The sequence below is a fragment of the Python bivittatus genome, unplaced genomic scaffold, assembly GCF_059951505.1.
Source record: "Python bivittatus isolate LINGU-HERP-01145 unplaced genomic scaffold, Pbiv_v1 ctg000850_np1212, whole genome shotgun sequence".
NCBI classification, from domain to species: Eukaryota; Metazoa; Chordata; class Lepidosauria; order Squamata; family Pythonidae; genus Python; species Python bivittatus.
Genome location: NW_028277112.1, coordinates 45,558,070 through 45,576,847, shown reverse-complemented (window position 1 = coordinate 45,576,847; position 18,778 = coordinate 45,558,070). Strand labels below are relative to the sequence as shown.

The following is an 18,778-nucleotide window of genomic DNA, read 5'->3' as shown; positions in this document are numbered from 1 at the left end:
GTTCTGTGTAGATGAACCTCTTTGAATGTGAGGGAGTAATTCCTGGGAAAACTGAGATCCGTGGGACCACTTGGGTAGTTCACCTCCCTCTGGAACACCTGATAAAGTCCCTTTCCCTGTCAGATCCCATTTAGAAGGTCTGTATCTTTGCCAGCTGTCATGCCAGGTAACAGATACCCCTTCTATCCCATAAGTTAGGCTATGAATCACCCCCATGTAGTCCAGAAGTCTTAATGATACCTCAGTGGCTATGCTGTGGAACTCACACATCTTAATGGAAGGATAATGATACAGGTGTTGAAAGTTCCTCTGCTTTGTGGATGAAAGCATTAGACTGGAAGAATCTGAAATATATCAATCTGCTCAATATCTTTCAGATCCTGGAATTAGTCTTTATTGATGGTTCCAAGGACTTTACCCCACTTGCCTCTAGCAGAAATATGTCTTGACAAGATGCCTTTTCTGCTGTGACTCCATGATTGCCTTCATCTTCTCCCACCCTCTTAAATGAAATAGGTTTCATTGTAACTTAATCTTTTTTCCCATTAAGCCAACAACATCCAGCAGCAAGTGATCCACAGAGATGGAATCTATCCAGCACTTGTGGGCCATTGAAAAGTGATGCATGCCCATCTTCCCTCCAGTGTCTGGGCAATCTCCTCTGCAGCCTTTCGGTGCCCCCTTCTTCCACAGAAAGAGCTGGTTATATGTGCTATTTTTCTACTGTGCAGGTTGGGAAAGGTGTGATTATGGGGTTTGTTCAAGTCATTGTTAACTTCTAGCAACTGCCTGGACTAGTCCCTGCAATTTACTAGGCAAGATTTCAGAAGTGGCTTGTCATTGCCTCCTTCTTCCTAGGGCTGAGAGAGAGTGGCTGGCCCAAGATCACCCGGCTGGCTTTGTGCCTAAGGCAGGACTAGAACTCATGGTCTCCCACTTTATAGCCCAGTACTTTAACCACTACACCAAACTGGCTGTCGTTGCAGACTTGAAAAGGTACAAGATTGTGGAAGATTACAAGATGGAGTCTACTGCTTTACCATGCTCTCCTCCTTAGATAAACAGGAGTTTGGCAAGGAGGAGATACGAGCACACACACATAGCTCGGGTCAGATGCAGTCATAAGGCACAATGCCACGTGACCATGTTGACTTACAATGGCAGTTCCGGCAGTCCCAGTTGCCATTGTTAGGTGAATCCCATATGGTTGCAACATCCTGTGGTCAAGTGATCACCATTTGCAACATCCTGCTGGCTTCCCTATTGATTTTGCTTGTTGGAAGCCAGTAGTGAAGGGCACAAATGGTGATCACATGACCATGGGATACTGCAAAGTTGTAATTGCAAGCCAGTTGGCAAACACCCAAATTGTGATCATGTGACCACGGAGATGCTGTGATGGCCACAACTGTGAGGACTGGTCATAAGTCCCCTTTGCTCAGTGCCATTGTAACTTTGAAAGGTCACTGAAAGAATGGACGTTAACCGAGGACTACCTATAACAGCACAAGAGTGCCTCCTTGTCCCCAGGCTAAGCTGAATAGTAGCATGCTTTACATATGAGTGAGACTGGTTACTTGGTCTCTCAACTGCTTTCTTGATCCTCATCAGTTCTAGTGGCTAGCTTGTATTTGCCAACAGAAAGACTGCTGCAGCTCAAAGATATCAGACTTCTGACATCAAATCCCAGCCCATCCTTGTATCAGTGTCACTGATGCTGGTGGATATTTCTCACCAGCTCTTGGTGTCCAGAAGTGGGGAATGGCAGCAAAGCCGGAAAATTAACCCAGTCACTTTGCTTAACAGACCCTGCAACTACATATTGTAATCAGGGCAGGATAGCAGCTGTAGAACCATTTTGCATTTTAGCTTTCTAATGAGGGAAGATACACAGTCAAGGTTCCTTTTCATGTATTAGATTTGTAACAGCATGTTCTCTTGAATAATATGACACAAGCAGCAATAGTTTGGGAACCTCTTCTATCTTTGTTTTACTATATGTTACTGCCAAGTAGAAAACCAGCCATTGTTACTCATCCGTTTCAGAAAGTAGCTAGAACACAGATTCTATTCTATTTTGTTTTTGCTGAACAAACAAAAGGCTAACATTTACCCCTCCTTTATCAGTCAAATAATTAGGCCAGATGTTGAGATACACCCATATGCCCCAGTATTTGGGGAGGGGGGAGTGGAGGATCAACTGTTTTGCTTCACATGGAGATTGTAAAGGCTCATTTAAAATACTGTTTTTCTCCTGGCAAGATTTCCTATAGTTGATCATTACTTCTTGCTCTTGGCATCAAAGGGGTGAATAAACTCTTCTGTTAAGGGTACCACTAGGAGCCACATTCTGCTTGTGGCCAGTGAGCTTGTCTGATTTCAGTGAATGATGAGCTGCTACAGCTCTTTAAAACCAAACAAAAAAAATTATATGCTAGTCTTGATAGATGCATTTTTTAGCATAGGCTATTTGTTATCATTGTCACTGTGATCAGTGTTCATGACTAACCATATGCATAACTTACTATGTAAGCACTGACAGCATGAATATACTATATGAATTCCTACTCTTATTTCATGTCAAAATAATTATTAGTGAGAAGAATTGATAAACCTGAGCTTACTTGTCTCATTATTATAGCCCAGCTTCTTTGCCTGGAGTTAACTTATAGAATATGGCTCAGTTTATATACTGAAATGTTACCATCTTTGCATAACTGAATTTTAAAATCATACTTCTACATTCATGAAACAATCTAGTCTAGTTAATTCATGTAGATTTGTATACAGAGAAAAGGAACTATAAAAAGGATATAAACTCTCTTTAAACAGTGGATTTAGCTTTTCTATTTTGTGGACTTCCTAATTTTTCTGATTTCACCATGTTTATTCTTCATTCAAGTAACTTTAAGTATGACCAAGAAACTCCTATATGATAGGACTGTGCAGATCATTTGATGAGGCACTTTGCTTGCAAGTGAAGTATCGCTCTATATCCACTACTTGAAATAACCACAGCTGCTATCTCAAGACCTTCTTCAGATCATCTCAGTATGTGTGGGCAAGGCCAGAAGATATTTTTTGCTGGAATGGCTGACTTTGAGGAGTGGATTCAGACTATTTATACATGCCTACTATATAATTAGAAGTAAAACTTAGAAATAATGGGAGTTGAACATGGTGAATTTGGAAAGCATAAAATGGGCTTTGGGGACCAAGCGAAAACAGTTCAGACTGAACTTGGAGCAATTTATTGCACATAATTTCAAATAACTAAAGCCCTGGAGCTAGAAGTGCTGCTTTCTTAAAGAATAGCAAGAAGAATCTTCTGGCACCTTAAGGAGTAATTATGGTGTGTTTGTGTGTGTGTCTGTGTGTGTGTGTATGTGTCAACATGATATATCCCTGTTGAAGAGTCAGTTAATACAATATTTAAGTCATACTTGCCCCTGGTTATATTTATATTTAGTATCATTCACATCCTTTTATAGATATTTTACATATACTAATTTTGTATAATTATATAATTAATATATTGCCAATTCTTCTAATCCCTATTTTTTGTTCATAGATAATATAAACAATTATTGTAAATTATTGCAAATCTGAAACTAGTTTTTTTATGGACATCAGTTTAAAATATATGTTACAATCAAAGGTGATACATGTCATTATTCATACTTCTTTTTTAATATGTTCTGTTCTGTTCCTAGTACATCTTATGTAAATGCCTGGAGACTATTGATTTTGAATAGATGTTGATATATCATTAGATACAAGCCATTAGAATTATATGATGTTGTTGTAGAATGACAAGCTTTAGATTATAATGGGGTTTATAAAGCAGCAACAATTCAGTCATTTTTTTAAAAAAAAATATTCAGTGGATGGTTAATATTTTGTCTGTCTAAGGACAGAGGGCATTGGTAATAAATAATGGTGTTTTTAAAATTAATATAGAAAACAATATTGCTAAGAAGCTAAATGTTTTGAGGTTAGAAAATACAACAACCTAAACCATACTTAGTACAATATTTAGTAATTATATTATTACAATGATATGAATGTTTTATTAAAAATGTCCTATATTATAATTATATTCTATAAACTGAATAACATTTCATCATAATGATGATGTATGCTCTTTTTTTATAAGGTATCTGTATTGTACAATGTCCTGCATTAATCTACTTTGTAATGTTTTTTGGCTTTTAATGTTTAATGTTTGATGGCTACCCATAGCAATTAAACAATTTTGACTTCTCTAACAGGGAAATCTTGAGGTGTCTTGGATTTCTAATCCTCCAGCCAGTGATACTTTTGGTGTTGAAAACTGAAAGTCTGGTAAGTTGTTTATCTTGCATTTTCATATTTTTATTTTTTATCAGTTGAAACATTCATAATCTGTGCTGTGAAAAAAAAAATCATGGTCCGCATTTTACAAAAGTGCTTTCAGTAACAGAAGACTAAAATTAAATTTTGGAAAATTAGGCTACTTTGTTGATACTATTAACACTTGGAATGTCAATTTGAAGAAGCATGAAACTGGAATAAAATGTGTTATTTGGGGCACCTTTTATTTGTATAGCCCTATTGCAAATGGTAATGGAAACTTTAGAGTTTGGGAAAAGCATCATTACTGTAACAAGCTAGGGAAAGGAAACCCTTAAACAGCATAGCGTTCAATAGGTTAGCGTTTTTAATTGAATAAAATGTGTCCTATACGGTTCACTTGCTGTCTGCTGCACACTTAACAAGGAGAGAGAATTTGGAATGCATTGTGCTGCAAAGGAATTCCCACCCAGTTTGAAAAATTCCACGTCTGCACACATGCTTCAATAAGCGGGGGGGGGGGGGGGATAGATTTTTGGAAAGATTTTTGGATTTTTCCCTGGTTTTTGAAATATACCTGTTTACTTGCCAAGGAGCTACTTGGGCCTAACATTCTGCACTGAGGCCCAGTGTCCAATACATCTGATTAGCAATGAGGAAGATACATGTTTAACCTTACCTCACCCTTGGGGGCTCTAGAGAACTTATCAAATCAACTAAATAGCAACTAGAGTACTTGATCATCTTCCCAGCTAGAGCTAAAAGATAAATCAGCTGAATAGAATCAAAACTGAACCAATCAAATGAAAATAATGGGAGAAGTATAAGATAGCAAACTCAGGCAGAAGCCTGATGTCAGGTTTAGCCCAGGGAACTCCAGGAGACCATGCAGATTCAATCCAACAAGGTTTATTAGCTGCAACCTCTATCAAGAATCTTCCCAGACTGAAACCTCAGTTCCCAAAGTCAGCCAGTCAAAACAGAGTGAATTCCTCAGGGAGGTGCCAGCCTCATCCGCTTATCTCTTCCCCGCGCTTCGGGAGATGAAAGAGCATTCTTTACTCCCCGATTCTGGTCCCCACAATTCCAGTCCATCACACCTGGAGACATCAACCTAGCTTAAGCCAAGAGTCCAAAGGTGAAAAACACTGAGCAGATCTCCTATTGTAACACCTTGACAATGTTCTTCACAGTTCTTCACATGTTCTTCACAAATATTCTGCAATTAAACACAACAGGGAGAACTTTTGTAAGTAGATTGCCTAAGCACGTATATGCCATGAGTTCACACATGAAAAGTCCAACCCCAAAAGAAGAAAATGTAGCATCTTCCTCAACCTCTCTCCTCCCCCCTACTTCCCAGCTGTGCTCTAAAGTAGATAAGACTATGCATATATCGGTGTGGGATTATATTCAAGCTTAGATTTATAAAATTGTATGTTGTATCAAAGCTTGCTAATTGCTATCTTGTGCATTTTCTTATTTTATTTCCTTAGAGTACTTGGGATTTGTTCTACTAAGTTCTCACTAAAAAAGAAATAAACTGAGAAGAGGTATATTGTTAGACTTTAACCTGACAAAGAAGGTACCCACAATATTAATTCACACTACAGTGGTCTCAAGATTTCTTCATGAATGATATCATTCAGGCTAAGATGACAGTTATTAGCCAGCAATTGGATAACCAAAAAAACTGAATCTAAGAACAATTGCTAAATGCTATGAGGCCATAATTCGCCTTCATTATTAACCCATTTTTGTGTATCTTTATAATTATTATTCCCTCTGAACTTTTCCCACCTTTAATTCTTTATTGACAGTGCAATTGATCCTTAAAAAGGCCTCTGAATATGCTATTTCCCACAATATACCCATCTTTGTCTCCAGGCTTCCCTAATGTACTTTTTTCTTCAGAATTTTTTTTAATATCAGAGAATTGCACTACAAAATTAGATGTGTGGGAGAAATATAATTGCAATTCAATTTATGTATTAGTTGAGAATGTGTGAATTAGTATTCCAAGACAATTTTATTATATCACACAATTTGTGTCTGCCAAAGGCCATAATTGACTTTAGGCATACTTCTACACTGAAGGTGCTTTCCTTCTGTCATAAGATAACAGTAATATAGTTGAAACGTTTCAAAGCAACAAATTTATCCTGCTGTCCTGCTTAGTATATGAAGAATGGATTCTTTATGACACAAGACTCTTTCTCTATTTTGATTTTATATTGTTGTCATTTTGTTGCTATTATTATTATTATTATTATTATTATTATTATTATTATTTACAGTTTTATATCCTGCAACATTTAAAAGTGACTACCAGGGTTAGGATGTACAGCTTTATTCTCCCCACTATTTATTTACTTGAATATTTATCTGTGGTATTAATAATAATTATAAAATGTTAAGCCAGCATTTGCAGCAAGATATATTTTTATTCCTGACAGATTCAGCTATAGGTATTTCTAGCTAAAGCAATCAAAACTTCAGCTAAGAAAAGATTCATGCCAAATTATCATTGCCCATAATAATTTTCCAAGCCATCACTTTTATAAAGTTATGATATTCACTATAATTTCAATTTAATTTATGAAATTGAATGCACTAAACTGTTTATGGATATACTAGAAAATGAACTTAACTGGGTCAGCCATAACTAATAATGCCTACAATTCTGTCTTTGACTTTCTATGACTTTCTAACAAGAGGCTCATCTCTTGAAAACATTAAGATTTCAACTACATGCTAACATAATATTCATTCATTGCTTAAAGATTAATGTTTTTTTATTTAAATAATTTCCAGTTTCCTTTTTGTATTCTTTTTTCATTTAATATTAATGGGATAATATTATTTCCAGCCATGAGGAAAAGAAATGTAATAATTAAATGTAACCCTGGCTTAAAAAAAATAAATAAATCTCATATTGTTGTTAAGATGCCAGAAATCAAATACTATGAAATGTAACATGGTTTCCAATAATCAAACAGATAGAATGTTAAGGTATTATGCATTACACAGGTTTTCACAGAGTTATATTTTTCTATATACAACTCAAGTTCAACATTGATCAAAAAAGAGAACTATGGATCCAATGCCAAGGGCTAACCCAGGGCAAAAAAGTATTCAGGAAGTAGACTTTCTACAGCTTATTCTACTAATCGTTCTTTAACAATTGTCAGTATTTTATATTGCTGATGATGAATGAGGAATACACAATCTTTAGCAGCAATGTGGATAATGTTTATTAGGCAGAAAACTCCACTGAACAAAATAACACTTATTTTTGAATACATAGTATAATATTGTGTTGATTCTAGTTCCTGATCTTAGTTTTGCTCCATTTCCATTTTTTACTTTGCAAACTATCATGGTAGCCATGAGCACAGCGTGCGTGCCTCCCCAGAGAAGATATTAAAAGACAACTGACAGTACTGTCAACCATGATGGGCAATTGGAATTATCATTCAGCAGCTCCTACAAACCTATCAAGCTATTTCATGAGTCTGGGATGGTCATTTCAACTCTTTCTGTTTACTGCTGAATGAGTCATGGTAGACTGGGCAGATTTTTGGCACGACCCAGTACGAAAAATGCACACTAAAGCAATATTGTTCTCATTTTCTCCTTTATATAGTTAGCAATACCTACAGGATGTGTTTTTCTCTCCTATAAAGAAAACACATCTGAAAATGCAGGTTAGGTAAACTACAACGAGCAAAGCTCATGGTGGCTTTCATTATATCCAACAGGAGACTGCTTTTATTCCCAAGGACAAGAAAATTGGAAACAAGTCAACTGCGTTCAACTCAACCAAGCAGTCTTTTGCAATTATATGCCTCTGTAGTAATGTGAGCTCCTGCCTTCAGGATGTGAAATCAAAGCTAACAGCTTGAAACGTTGCCACTGATCAGCCAGATTTCTCTTCAAAAATAAAGAATCTAATCTATATTTCCCTCCCCTTTGTAGACTTTTCCTTTTTTCTTTCTTTTTCTGTCTCGTTTTGGTTTAATTATGCCTGGGCAATAATATTCATACCACTGAGTCAACACAGTTGTCCGCGATGAGGTATTCTGCACTTCCATAAAACCTCATCTGGCAGTTACAGGAGCTGAGTGGTTGCTTCTGTTCCTTCTGAAACTGATAGAAGGGGCCTCAAAAGAAGCCATGTGGCTGCTTCTAATGCAGAAGTGGGGATGCTACATGGTGTTGTGAAGCAGCTCCAGAGGGATGTTTCTCAGGACTCTTCATCAAAGTGAAGTGTCAGAGCTTTGTACAGCCTTGTAATCTTCCCCGCACCCCTCCCAACAGCTTAGCTCTGAGGCAAAACAAATTGTTTTGGTCATATCATTCATAAAGTTATATCCAAAGAATTAATCTCATGCATGTTTAAGAAGGTCCTGGTGAATTCAGCTGGAAATGCTCCCTACTTAATCTTTCTAGCATTATAACTTAAAATCAGACTACTTTTTTTGATACATACATATGCCTTTATATTTGACCTATTCCTTCTTCAAAAGTTAGTGGGATCTGATCCGTACTAGGGCTATAGTGTGACTGGCAGAAGGCTTCATCTTTTCCTAGGGTTCCAATCTGGATAGGGGGACTTTCTCATTTAGATAAGAGAAAAATCTCAAACTGAAGTGTTTTGTTTTGTTTTTTAATTTTCCCCCATCTAAAATTTACAGGCATGGGAGATAAGGACCACAATACTGGCAAAGTTTAAAAGGTCCCTTGTGCCCATGCAATGATCTCAATCTTACTTTTGATTATAGAAAAAGAATACTATGTATTAAAGGTCATGGTATGTATTAAAAACATTTTTTTTAATTTTATTTTAAAAGATCAAAATGGCTATCCATCTTAAGAAACACAATTCTGGGTGGCCACAACAGCCATCAAAACAAAACAAAACAATAAAAGCAAAAAAGCAAAAAAGCAAAAACCTGTTAGGCCCCAGCCATTCTCTGATGTAGCCAACACCACTGTCTTCAGACTCCAACCTCCCCTTATCCCAGCACTTGGATGGATATAGTTCAGCAGCAAATTTAATGGCACTTCCTCTCAAGCCAACGTGAATGGGATTGCAGCCTTAAAATTGAAACTTTATATACTTCTTACCTGTACTTTAGTTTCATCTACTTAGCGGAGGGATACCCTGGAATTTGAAGATGAGGTTTTACCTGTGGAACAACTTTCATCAATTCCAATGCAAACTCACCTTAACTTTTCAGCTCCTATAAATAGTCCTATAAATCATTCTTCTAATGTTCTACTGAAGATGATATATTCTTTGTTTTTTGCTTAAGAAAGTGCTAGTCATCTTTCCCTAATGCAGGAATAACCAATAGTTTTACTGAACTAAAGTTGTAAGTGGAGGTGACATGCACTCTTGGCTTCATTGCACAGTCATTCCATTCTAAGCATGAAGAAGAATTTCTGCTGCTTTTGGGTTGTCACCAAGAAGGTGACAGTGGGGGAGGGGAGGGGGTTAGTCAGGGATAAAAGTTGCTGTTTGCTTTCATTTTTACAAAACAGTAAGAAATAAAACTGAAAATATCAATAACAGATCAGAAAAAGGTTGACAAGCATACAGACATACAGCTCCAGTCTATATGATTCTGTGTGGTTTCCGAAGCATCCTGGCCATAGAGGTATAGAATAGCAGCTTGGCTGTTGAGTTCTGTCTGGCTCTGCTTCTTCTTTCATTTATTTTTCTTTTGGCTTGTTTTTCTGTCTGAAGGAAAGTTAAGGATATTATCAACAGATGTGTGTAGCAAGTGTCTGTTTTGACACCTGCCCTCCCTTGCCAATGCCTATGGTTTGTGCATGTATGTGTAAAGCCCACATGCATACACACAAACACACGCCATACAGTAATTAAACATTATTAATATATCCATTCGAATGTTAACATCTAATGAAACATTAACATAGTCACCTGACCTTGAAAGCCTGAAGAAATGCAATTAATGCTTCTTCAAAAATAGGGAGTAATCCAAATGCAACTTTCAAATGGAGGGCCAGAGGAAATGTTGCCAATTCCAAAAAATGCAAGTTATAAAGTAAAAATAAAAAGCCATCTCCCCATCCCCACCCCTGCCCCCAGATTTGCAATTTTTAGGATTAATTGTAAACCTGTGGACAGGATTAAGGGCCATTAAATACACTGATACTAGCAGCATAATAAATACTGAAAATAAGCTTTTTCCACTTTCTGGACAATGAGGATGAAATGAGAATGAATGCATACAAATAATCTCCTGGATAATTAAAAAAAAAACATTTTGGAAATAGGATCAAATGAGAGTCAGTATCAGTATTCTTAATGAATACATATTAAAGAGACCTAATTTGTATTACAATCTGTGTTGTTGCTGGATTAGTGGGACTACATCTGAAGTCTAAACATGGACATATAAACATAATATAAACATATTATGATTAAAAAAAAAGTATGAAATTTTCTGCCAGTCTCAATTGTTTTTCCATGAGTTTTCTTCTTCTTCTTCTGTTTCCTTTTTTGCTGTTTTGCTGTTTTGTTATTGTTCCCCAACACTGAATGTCAGTTGGGAACAAATATCATTATTGCTTCAATTTCTTTTATCTAAATTAATTATTTCAGCATTTCAGGTAACATAAGTGCTTCTTTTTTAAAATGATAATTTAATGTGGAACATTAAACATTCTGATGATTTCAGACAACAAACAGTGCATGAGGCTGAGCTATGAAATTCTGCTCCATGTATGCTACCTTTTAAAGCTTGGGATGTTGCAAATCTTCCATTAAAGGTTATAGTAATAATGAATGTATGTAGGCAAGATCAAGACAGTTGGGGTGAGTAAAAAGTATTGTTTGGTCCACATTTTAATGGCAATTTACCTAATACTGGTAAGCAAACTACAATTTCAACATCTGTATTTTTCTAAAATTTGTGATCCATTTCTGTCAAAGGATGCATTAAAAATATGTATATTAGAAAAATTGTGTTCAAAATGTATATCTATATTCTATATTTACATGGAAAGGATTACAAAAATTACAAAAAAAAAAAACCACTGCAAAATCGACAGATCTGCTCACTCCTACAGAAAGCACAACTTACTTTGAAAAGTAGGGGGGAAGAGTCTGGCATAACATCATATTCCCACTGAATAGGTTTCTTCTTCAAGCCTTCCTCAGAGGAAATCATAGACTGTACATTTTTAATTTGGTGGGTGAGATAGTATAAGATTACAAGTCCCATTTTAAGAACCTAAAATCCTATTCAGCTAGGTTTTTGTTATTGCTCTGATATAATTGCTACTGACTAATTTATAGGATTTATAATATGGTTTTTAATTCTTAGTAAAATTTATTTTTATTTGTAATCAAGCCTACTTTTTTTTTGAAGATTTATAAATAAAGTTCAAATGAAAAAGAATAATACTACTGTTCTTGTGATAATTATTCCATTCTTAATGAGGGAATGTCTTCCTGGGCTACCAATAATACTTTTTTCCCCATAGAAGAAGATGTAGCTGAGCATCATTTTGTTGAGTGTACATAAATTTTGTCTTTGGCCTTTTTTTGTACTGTTACTTATGAAAAGAGAAAGGGGAAGAAAGAAATGTTTCCTATAAATCACAGACATCACAAAGCATTTACCCTAGCTAGGTTTGATGCACTGCCCTTAGCAGGTTTTGTTGGTATATATCAAGATACCCTTCCATCAACGTCTCTGCCAGTGACTCCCACAACACTGAGGATGGTGACCTATTGCAGGGCAACTTAGATAATATGTTGATTAGGCCCTCCATAAAAGAATAGCCAGCTAGGGGTGATGACTGCTATACTTCCTTTCTCCTGGCAGACCATAAAGCACTGCTACTCAAGTGTAGCCAAATTTGATCTGGTTTTTATGAGAATGAGGAAGCAAATATTGTCTAACACAACTGCATTCCTCCCATTTCTATGTTAATTTTAACCACAACCCTAACTTTTTGTCTCTTTCATCTCTCCCTTTTCCTCTTTTATTGTTGTTTTAATGAACTTAGGTATAAAGGCTCATTTAAGATTGTAATAAAGCTTATGATATGCTATGGTGCCTACAAAGTTCTTCATGAGCTTTAATGCATGTGCATTCTCATGAGCTCTTCTTCATGGCCTACTTAAATTGCTTTTCTGCAGTCTTTGAATCAGGAGAAAAGATGTCTGCCTACATTCTGACTGCATTGCTGAGCCCTATTCTGCCTCAGTAAGGAGTGGTATTGTCCTTATAGTGTCAATGCCCAAGAAGGAAAGCAATAGTTCTACTCCCTAGTTCTGCTTACCATCAAGCATCATCTGCTGGTGGGGAAAACATCTACCAATTACTGTCCTTAGTTTGTCTGGTGCAGGTGAGAAGGTGAGTTTTGACTTGTATGGAACAGTGGGTTTAGCCATATGTTAAAACCTGTTCTGGTTCTGTTCAAGTGTTTGAACAGAAGTACATTCAAAGGGAACCAGATTATCAGGTAGCATCAGATGATAGTTCAGCTCTTTGGGACAAGGTTTTAGCACAACACCAGATGACCTTAATCCTGAATTTATGTGTCATGTTTGTGATGTGTAAAGAATGGGCTCACTTCTCTTTCCCAGACTTTCATGCCAGGGGCACCATTGTCAAAAGTGCTTATTCGGAGGTAAGCCCTTTGAATTCCACAGAGGATGAAACATGTGGTAGATGGCAACATGGGCAATCAAGCTTTCCTGTATGAACCATGCAGTCCTGGGAACACCTCAGGAAGAAACAGAGCTTCTTCATCAATTTAAAAGGGAATATTTCTGAGGCTAATTCTTTTCCTCCCCCCCCCCCCCGCCAAGCCTTGGTAGAAACCAACTTTCCAGTCTATCCTGTGAAAATCAAAATGGTAATGCTGAGAGATGCGAGGGAAGGGGTGACACTCATATGAGCCTCAAGTGCCCAACAGAAGCTGGGCAGATTCCAGCCCCTGACTCAGCAGCAGCATTGCCAACACAACATAGATAATTTGTATAGCAACACTTGTGTCAAGAAAAGAGGAGAAATACCACTTCTAAGCTGGAACAGCTAAAGTTGAATGTAGGCTTACTCCACCATGGAAAGGGGATGAGAATACGTCCTTTGAAAATGGCTAGTGAGGCATCATGGTGGCCCAGTAGAATGTGAGGGTGACCCTGATGTGTGACATTTGGAATGCAGAAAAAAGCTTTAATCCTTCCCTTTCCAAAAAGTATGCTGGTATAACACTAAAAGAACTTTTCAAGTTTTAATAGTAAGTAAACAAATAGAACTAACTGGGAATGTGGATAAAGTTATTCTAGCTATCTTTTAAGGGATAGAAATTAGAACTTTGGGCTCAGACATTCTTTAATGTCTTCTTTAATTGCACTTGCCAATTTCCCTTAAAGGTAGGCGACAAATTAAATCCAAATACACAATCTGATTTACACAAATAGCTCAATAGTGGAATATAGCCAGCATTGTATTGGCTAGGATATTGAGAAATGTGTCTGCATTATCTTGTCTTTTAATTAACTCATGCCTTGGGAAAAATTGATTTTTTTTTCATGTTTACTGTATTGCACTGAAGAAGTAAACTTTTTGAGTTCTGTGAAGAATTGCTTTAGCCCAGTTGAAATATAATATACATTTGCAGCAGTGTCTGTGGGGGAAGGCAAGGGGGGGTCAGAGTGAAGAAAGCAATGCCATGAGCTCATGAAGTAAGCCTCCCCTTTTCCGTGTGCCTTATAACATCTCATGCATGCTTATGGCATAACACCGTAGCATTGCTTTTGTCATTCCAACAAAAGCAGCAAGATCCTGTGGACGCTGCCATCTGTTTGAGATCACTGTAACTAACAACAATAGATAGTGTTTTGGCCAGTCTTATTACGAAAGGAACAGTTGATTTCAATCAAGTACTGATGTAGCATAAAATATGGTAAAACGATCCTTTTTGTGGTGACCCAAAATTACACAAGATTACAGAGACTATTTTTCCACTTCACTTTAAAACTCATGGGGAGTTAAAATATTTTGCCTTATTTTTGCTTTGTATATGAATGTGCCATATTATTTTCTACTTTATATTTCCAGTTAAGGCAAACTCTGCTCACATTCCTTGTTTCTGTTAGGGGATTATTAGAGACTATTCCAGTCCAATTTTTAATAACCTTGAAGTTACTTCAAAGTATAGGATTGTAATATAAATGTTTTTCTTTCTCTGTGTGAATGCTTCACTCACTCAAAACCATTCTTGATGGTTAAGGAACCTTCAGAAAGAGGAACTGAAGCAAATACTGAATCAGTTATTTCAAGAAATGAAATGGAGAACAAATAGTCTGGTTCCCTGTTTAACAGTAAGCTATTCCGATAACACTTTAAACTAAGAGTAGAGAATCATGCTGTGAAGAGATCCACATTCAAAGGCCAAAATGTTATTTGGAGCATGTGCGGGCATATACATGCCTTAAACAAAACACATATTTCCCAGGATTACACATCAACTGTGGAACGCAGCCGTGCAAGCTGGAAAAGACGCAGCTGTTTAAGCACTTTCTGGAGGGGGCTTTATGTGTATGCATAAACATGCCAAATCAAATTTTGCCCTTCAAATAAGAATCTCTGGACAGTGCTGTGACATAAGGTATATAAAAACTGTTAAATGGTCAGTCTCTTTGGAAGAACTTCACATTTGTTATGTGCTGTGTCTCCTTTTAGGAGTTCAATAAATATAATAATTAAACTACATAGAATCCAAGTAGCAATGGGGGGGGGGGTTATACATTTATTAGGGCTGTGAGGGTCTTGGAGGGGCTACTTTGTTTTGACAAGAGATCACCCTATCAAAGCTGGATGCCCCCCTCACGTCCAAGAACAAAGCAAAGTGGTTACATTTTGTGCTTTCTCAACACAAAGAGGCAATGTAATTTGTTGACAAAGTCGTGATGTGAAACACCTCCCTGAGGCAAATCAAAGCCACTTTACACACCCCAAATACTTCTCTATCAGCTGTTACAAATAACCATCCAGAGCTAATAATTTAACTGTTCAATAAGAAGAAAAATCTGTAATAACAACCCAAAGATTAAGTTATTATTAAATAATATAATATATTAGCATCCACTTCTTTCAGAAATTTATCATTACTTTCTAAAAAAAACCCTAATCTTAAATTATTTGACTTGTCTATTTAACACAGAATGATGCAAAGTAAAGAACACATATATTAAAGTAGAAACTTAGGTAGCTTTTCTGATTCTTGTGTTTCAATTTGTAGTTCTCAGAACATCTATGCTGTCTAACAAGCAGCAGATCTTAATGGTGGGTGGGTGTATTTGCGTGTATAAGAGAGAAAATATGGATTGATAGTGTTAAATCTGAAATTGTGTCGGATACATCATTGACGATGAAAATAGAAACTGAGTTTTAAGTACACTTCTATTTGAGAAAATGTAATTTAGAAAAACCCTTGGGTTAGTAAGACATAGAGAGTCATAACTCATTGCATAGGATTTTGTTAGTAAATGCAGCATCGGTCACTGCTATTATGCAGGAATTGCCCAGCAGGGGCTACAATTGCAAGCAAGGCCTTTTAATTAAAAAGTCAAAAGTGTGCATCCCAGAGTGAATATGAACCTCAAAAATGGTGACAACATACAATTCAGGAAAAGGAGTTGGATTTTACTGAGGGATAATTCAAGGGAAGCATGTGAAAACATTCATGAAGCACTCAATGGGGGGGGGGGAGGGGTTCACCAGTCAATGGGAAATAACAGTAAAAGGGAAAGAGTATTTGCTGGAAAAAAAACCATCAATGGGAAACGCCATTCACAACAATAAACTGGACTGAGTGACACAGTAACAAAAACATGAAAAATGTTCATGGGGCATTCAGTGGGGATAATGAACAGTGAATAAGAAATAGCAGGGAAAGGGAAAGTAGTAATGATGAGGGACATCATAAAGAATAAAAGCATGTATGAATTTTAGAGAAACGGGTAAAAGGAGAAGTGCATACTCCTTAATGTCAAAGGTCAGGAACTCCACAGAAAAAGTAAAAGGGAGAGTGAGAAGCTGGCCTACATATAACAGGTAGATCAAAAGGGAGGGTAAAAGAGGAAGGGTGACTGGTAGACACCCTTTCATGTCTTGTTTTTTGAGGACTGGTGGTAGACGGAGCTTCTGAAAGTTCAGAAAAAGAGGGGAATGAAACTGCTCAACAATGTTTTTGGGTTGGGCTGGCTGAGCAAGCTCCTTGGCTTCCTAAAGCCACAAAGCTGGAGCCTCAGAGAAGTTCAAAAAGTGGGCAGTGAGATACTGCCTCCTTGTTTAATCTGGACCCAGCTATATAGATTAAACAGTGTGGTTCTTCCAAGCTGTGAAACCCAACCCAGCAGGGATGATTCACAGACACAAGAGGCCTGTACCTCTGAGATCTAAATAGGCAACATACTAGAAGGGCTAAATTCATCTCCCACGTGGTCCTACAGTCTTCTTTTGACTGTACCTGCATGTCCAGCTTGATGGAGGACTCTGTCGGCTTCATTTTCAGACTAGCTTAATTTCAATGCGTTTGTTTAAGGCAACTGGCCTTGAACAGCCCAAGAGATTTATTTATTTTATTTATTATTTTATTTATTATTAAATTTGTATGCTGCCCATCTCCCCCAATGGGTGACTCTGGGCAGCTCACAATAAAAACCAAAAACCCATAATTAAAAATACCCCATAAATAATTAAAATTAATTAATCCATTAAAAATCAACTGAAAAAACAAACCCTATACATAAATACTAAAGACATTCAAGATGCCGGGGGCAAAGTCAATTACCCCACAAGCCACCTCCACTGGTATGAGTCCCCATCCGGCCCTTAGGCCTTCTGGCATAGCCAGGATTTTACATCTTTCCTGAAGTCTATGAGAGTGGGGGCACACTGCACCTCAGGGGGTAGGTTGTTCCACAGAGCAGGGGCCACAGCAGAAAAGGCCCTCTTCTTAGATCCCACCAGTCAAAATTCCTTGACTGGTGGGTTCTGCAACATGCCCCTTCTGCTGGACCAAGTGGGGCGGGCTGATATAACGGGCGAGACAGCTCCTCAGATAACTTGGTCCTGTGCCATGAAGGGCTTTAAAGGTAATAACCAACACCTTGAATTGGACCCGGAAGCAAACCAGCAACCAATGCAGCTTGCGTAATAGCGGTGTTATGTGTGTCCCCCTAGGGGCATTCAGAACTGTCCGTGCTGCCGCATTCTGCACCAGCTGTAGCTTCCAGGTACTCTTCAAGGGTAGCATCATGTAGAGCACATTGCAGTAATCTAACCAGGAGGTGACCAGGGCATGAGTGACCATGCGGAGGGCCTCCTGATCAAGAAAGGGGCATAACTGCCGCACAACACAAAGTTGCACAAAGCCTCCTAGCCATGACTGCCACCTGCTCTTTGAACAGGAGTCGTGAGTCCAGGAAGACCCCCAGATTAGGCACCAGGTCTGTCTGGGGTAGTGCAACCCTATCAAGAATCAAAGATGATAAACTCCTAGATCTTGAGGCTCCCCATACCCACAGCCACTCCATCTTACCAGGGTTCAGTTGAAGCCTGTTGTCCCCCATCCAGGTGCCTACAGCCTCCAGGCACTGTGAGAGGGTAGCCATAGCATCACGTAGGTCATCCAGGATGGAGATATATAACTGAGTATCATCAGCATAATGATGATACCTCATCCCATGGTGCTGGATGATATCACCCAACGGTTTCATGTAGATGTTAAATAGGAGTGGCGAGAGCACCAAACCCTGAGGCACCCCACAAAGTAGGGGCCATGGGTTGGATCTCTCGGTCCCTATCACCAACTGGGTTTGGCCTTGGAGAAAGAAGCAGAACCAGCACAGCACTGTGCCGCCCAGCCCCAATTCCTGCAGCCAACCCAAAAGGATACCATGGTTGATGGCATTGAAAGCCGCTGAGAGGTCAAGTAGAGCAAGGATGGATGCACTATCCCCATCCCGCTCTCGCCAGAGATCATCCAAAAGTGTGACCAGTGCTGTTTCTCTCCCATAACCAGGCCTGAAACCTGCCTGATAGGGGTCCAGATAATCCATTTTCTCCAGGATTCTCTGAACCTGCTGCACAACCACCTTTTCCACCACCTTTCCTAGAAAGGGAAGGTGGGAGACTGGACAAAAATTGTCCAGAAGGGTGGGATCTAGCGATGGTTTCTTAAGGAGGGGGCAGACCGAAGCCTCCTTGAAAGGCTTCAGAAACACCCCCTCCTGCAAGGATGAATTGACCACCACCAGCACCCACCCTAAAGTCACCTCCTTGGTGGCTTTAACTAACCAGGAGGGACAAGGATCTAGAATACAGGTAGCCGCACTAACAGCCCTGAGGACCCTATTCACTTCCTCAGGGCCAACGGGATCAAACCATTC

At 38.2% G+C, this 18,778-nt stretch overlaps 1 long non-coding RNA gene across 1 annotated transcript in view; it reads left to right on the top strand.

Annotated features, from left to right (window-relative positions):
* Positions 1–8,292, top strand: part of LOC148213824 (uncharacterized) — a 328,533-nt gene extending 320,241 nt beyond the window's left edge. The window contains exons 3-4 of the long non-coding RNA XR_015793674.1: positions 4,272–4,344; positions 8,094–8,292. This is a non-coding gene — a long non-coding RNA (uncharacterized LOC148213824). The remainder of the gene's footprint in view (positions 1–4,271; positions 4,345–8,093) is intronic.
* The last annotated feature ends 10,486 nt before the right edge of the window (positions 8,293–18,778 follow it).